Here is a 5,475-nt window from a genome sequence, read left to right as displayed (position 1 = left end):
GGTGGCACAAACCTAAGGCGCATTTGATCCTTTAAAGAGTTCCAAGAGTCCACAGGAAGACCCTTGTGATAGATAATGTCCTTTACAACACCATGCCACCATTTCATGGCATAATCACTAAACTCTAAGGTGGCTAGCTTAAGCTTGTGCTCATCTTGGATCTCATGGATCTCAAATATTTGTTCACACTTAGCCTCCCAATCTAAATACATATTAGGATCACTAGAGCCATTGAAACTAGGAAGCTTGACCGAAGGTTGCCTAGCCTTTGCATCTTGGTTGTATCCATCTCCACAGTGATGTCTCAACCCTTGGTTGTGATATCTATGTCCATGGAATTGAGGTGGAGTTCACCTTCTCCTATGGTCTTCTACACGGCCTAAGTCATTTGAAGAACCTCTTGATAAAGGTCTATGTGAATGATGCCCACCATTGATAGAAGTGAGAGGGCCTAGCTTGTTGCACCTCCATCTTTTGCAATTTTTCTTCTGTACCGTCCCGTATCAGGGTGTTGACTAAGTCAAAGTCAACGACTGGAAAGTCAAAGTCAACTCAAGGTGTCGCCCAGGTGTAGAGACGCCAGGAGGAAGCGTCGCCAAGATAGGAGAAGGCGTCGCCAAGGCAAGGCGTCGCCAAGGCAAGGCGTCGCCAAGACAAGGCGTCGCCTGGGTGGAGGCGTCGCCTAGCCAGGGCGTGGCCAGATCAAACAGTGTAAAAGTAAGGCAAATCACAGTATGGTTCCCCGATACCCATGGGTAGGAAAGACCATGGAGGGAGCGACGCCGTGGGAAAGCCTCAGGACCCGATATCTCGGGAAAGTGATAAAGAGAAGGAAAAGGTGGCTTCAAGGCCATAGTGATAGTACCAGTGAAGGGCAGCCTGACTCGTGAAGTACCCCTGCCGCCCCAGAGACGCCTTCGGGACAGATACGACCCAAGAGGAAGGTCACGCCCAGGATAACCGGGTGCAGGGTGCGAGAGGAAGGCAGATACGCTCTCAGAGTAAGTGGCTAGATACTTGGGGGCATGAGTTGGCACCCAAAAAGCCACCCCTAGCGCAGTAGTACTTCCAAGCAGGAGGACTCACACGTAGAAACGTCCCCAGATGGGTAGAAACGCCCCCAGATGGGGTCATGGCGTCGTGAGGCCCTCCACGTGTACGACAGCCATGCCAGAATAGAAACACCCTCTAGTCAGGTGCCAGGTAATTAAAGATATTCAATACATTTTCCCTTTCGAGCATTCTGGTACTATTAGGGCTCCCGAGCGTTTCAACGTCTTAAATGCGCTACGTTTCGTAATTAAGCGCTTTAATGAGTGCGTTACGTTAGAGATTAAAAGCGCTTTAAGGCGCTTTAAATGCTGGGGCAGTTTAAATAGCGCTGGGAATGTCGGAAAAAGGGTTGGAACTTTTGGCAAATTTACGAGAAACTCTCTGTTGCTTGCCCGTGCTTTTAGATTACGTACAAGTGACTGGAGAACATTTTTGCCCGAAGGAGACAACACACACACATATACACAGTTCTTTTACCACCTTCAGAGTGCCACACGCGGTGCTCAGATACGTGGGTGGACAGTTTTTTGGTGTTTCTTGGTGGCTGACTTGAGCGTCGGAGTGCAAACGGCCGCTAGGGCGCCTCTTTGTCCTCTTTTTTGCAGGAATTCACAGGCAATCAGTGGGAAGGAGTCCTTAGCTGACGGTTGAGGTCACGCACGAAGACGTCCCGGTCAACCGGACGGAACATCTTCCAAACGCCGAATGGTGCGTTGAGCTTCATGCAATTCACCAAGGACTGAAGCTTTGGAAGGAGAGTGTTACTTGTAAGATTCACCACTTGAATAGGCAGCCATTTGCAAATGAAAACAACAAACACAAAAACAACAGCAAACAAGTTAAGAAACAAAGTTAGCAAAAATTAATTTGGTAACGAAATTGCCGAAGTGAAATTGGCCTGAAAAAGTCACTCTCAAAGAAATAATGTCCCTGCACTAAGCTGATCTTGAGGTCTTAGGAATCCTCAAATGAAAGATGTCAAAACAAGGCACACCAATCTCAAAGTCAATCACAACAAAACCAATGAAGCAATAAAGACAAACAAGAAAAGGTATAAGCAATAAAAGGTTATAACAAAAGGAAAACTAGATGTATGACAAACTCAAAGAAAAATGAATAAAAGACAAGCAAGAAAATAAGGAACTCAATGAAAAAGTACGCACACAAAAGAGTACTTAAAGAAAAGCACTAGAGTAGATGAAGAAAACAAAAACAGAGCTACTGGAAAATATTTTTTTATGCAAACTGTGCTTGAGGTTCACTGATTTAACTGGAACGATATAAATCGAATTGGATTATGAAATTTTAACCACAAAAACTTCAAGATCTTAGCTCAAAAATGGCACTAGAATTACTCAAAAACAGTAAGCCAATTAATTGAGATAAATTTTTCAAAATCGCTGCCAGATTACCGTATTTTTTTCGGCAGAATTGTACACTTTTTGTATTTTATTTATCATTTTTTTGTGTACTTTGAATTTTTGAGTACTTCTTTTTTCTACTCTTTTCTAACACTTTGAAAAACACAAATCCAGAATTTCAGAATTTTCCAGTGAGTAAATCAATTGCAATAAGGAAAAATAGTAAGCACGTTTTCATAAAACAGAGGAATCCTAACAGGAATGAAAAACAGAATTAAGAACTAGCAAAGACATAATGGAAAATGATGTATAGGAACTTGTATAGGTCTAAAATACAAGTATGAACTCAATTCTAAAACAGAAAATGCACAAAGGATCAAATATCAAACTCAGAAAATTGTATGACACCAAAGCAAGAAACAAAAAATATTCAATAAAAGTACTACAAGAAGTGATGACAATTATGGAAAAATATGACAAAACTTGTATGGATTCAAAAAGGAAAAGACACAAACACATGATAGGCACAATTAAGAAAACAGCAATAAAACTCAAAATAAGCCTAAAAATAGAAATGTAAACAACAAGAATTATAGAGCTCTTGAATTAAAGTGCAACACAACTCAAAAATTAAACAAGAACACACCTAAACTCTAGATACCACATCATATGATTCCAATAGCACAATATGAATGATTCTTGACATTCTTAGGAATCAACTTGAGTTGGATATGAGATAGGCACTTTTTGATAGAATTGGATCAAGGTTCTATGTTCAAGAACTCACCAAGACTAGTACCAAAACCCAAACTCACATGGAAGATCCATGTATTGTCAATTGAATCAAAACAACAACTAGAAATGAAGAAGAAGCAAAGAGGAAAACCAAAAGTAAGATGACCGAAACAAAACAACAAAGGAACTAGAATGCCGAAACTGAAAATGCAAAGAACACAAGCTAAGACATGAACATAAAAGAAGAAGGAAGGAAGGAAGGAGAAGAGAAAGCTCATGAAGATGGATGGATTGGTTGGATGATCACGCCACTTAGAGGATGAAGACTCCAAGATGAGTGTGCTATGCCGCCACTTGAGGTAACCAAGAACACACAAGATAAGACTAAGTGAGGAAGGCACAAAGCTCTCCAATTCTCTCTCAAATTGAGTGCAATTTCTCTAATTCAAAATTCAAATCTGAATTGTACAAGCTAATCTCCTTTATTTATAGCCTAGAGGTACTGAAATGCCAAGCTAATTAAATTCAAAATTCCCCCCAAATGACATGAAAGTGGCGCCAATCCTAGAGCGTGAGGAAGGTGTGACTTCCTCTCTTACTTTGGCACCTCCCTATTACGTCTGCATCTCTCTACTAAACGCACACCCCCTTATGTTTCCTAAACAAAAGACCTAAAGATGCTTTTATAAAAGAGGTTTCTTATGTTTCCCTCTAAGCACCTTCAAACAAAGAAATTACAAAAAGAGAAAACAAACGTCCATTAGCTCCTAAAGCCTTGAACATGCTCCTTGTAAGCCTTTGAGGTTGATTATTAACTCCATGAGCATTCTCCATTTGAGCCTCAACCTCTTTTTGCTCTTGATGATTGGCCTCCATGTCCACTTGAGCTTGATCTCCATCAGATCCTCTCGCCAATATGGATGACTTCGTAGCTGTACCGTCCCGTATCTGGGCGTTAGCAAAGTCAAAGTCAAAGTCAACGCCTGGAGTCAAAGTCAGCACAAGGCGTCGTCTAGGTGAAGAGACGCCAAATGCCAGCTTCGCCAAGAGGAAGCGTCGCCAAGGTAAGGCGTCGCCCAACCAGGGCGTCGCCAAGAGAAAATATCATTAAGTCAAGGCAGTCACAGCGCGGTTCCCCAATACCCATGGGTAGGAAAGACCATGGAGGGAGCGACGTTGTGCGAAGGCCTCAGGTCCCGATGATCCGGGGCAGTGATAAAGAGAAGGAGAAGGTGGCTTCAAGGCCATAGAGATAGCACCAGAGTAGGGTAGCCTGACTCGTGAAGTACCCCTGCTGCCTCGGAGACGCCTTTAGGACAGATACGACTCAAAGGGAGGGTGACGCCCAGGGTAGCCAGGTGTAGGGTACGAGAGGGAGGCAGATACGCTCTCAAAGTGAGTGACTAGATGATTGGGGCATGAGTTGGCACCCAAAAAGTCACCCCTTGCGCAGTAACACTCCCAAGCAGGAGGACTCACACGTAGAAACGTCCCCAGATGGGGTCATGGCGTCGTGAGGCCCTCCACGTGTACGACAGCCAGGTCAGAATAGAAACACACTTTAGTCAGGTACCAGGTAATTAAAGTCATTCAATACAGTTTCTGTTTCGAGTGTTTCAGGTACTATAAAGGCTCCCAAACGTTTCAATGTCTTAAATGCGCTACGTTTTCTAATTAGACGCGTTAATTAAGTGCGCTACGTTTTATATTTAAAGCGCTTTAAGCCGCTTTAAATGCTTGGGTAGTTTAAATAGCGTTGAGAATGTTGGAAACAGGGTTGGAACTTTTGGCAAATTTCCCAGAAACTCTCTAGTTGCTTGCTCGAGCCTTGAGGTTACGCACAAGGGACTAGGGATAGATTTTTGCTAGAAGGAGAAATATACACTAAACACAGTTTCCTTTGACCACCTTCAGAGTGCCATACGCGGTGCTCCGATACGGAGGTGCATATTTTTTGGTGTTTCTTGCTGGCTGACTTGAGCGTCGGAGTGCAAACGGCCGCTAGGGCGCCCTTTTGTCCTTCTTTGCAGGATTACACAGGTAACCAGTGGGAAGAAGTCCCTAGCTGAAGGTTGAGGTCGCGCACGAAGACGTCCCAGGTCAACCGGACGGAACATTTGGCGCCCACCGTGGGGCCGATATAAAACATCAGTCCCATCACAAGTTCGAGAAGATCTACCAAGTTACAGTAACGTTGGAGGAAGTTGGGAGAGATCGTGACAATGGCCCCCACCAGACGAGGTACAGCACGCGCGGCCCCAGCAGAACTATCCATGCAACAGGTCCTGGAGATAATGCGGGGGCTGCAGGAGGATATGGCGGAGTC

The sequence above is a fragment of the Phaseolus vulgaris genome, chromosome 5 (assembly GCF_051622355.1).
Source record: "Phaseolus vulgaris cultivar YP4 chromosome 5, ASM5162235v1, whole genome shotgun sequence".
NCBI classification, from domain to species: domain Eukaryota; kingdom Viridiplantae; phylum Streptophyta; class Magnoliopsida; order Fabales; family Fabaceae; genus Phaseolus; species Phaseolus vulgaris.
Note: the sequence above shows the minus strand (reverse complement) of the source record.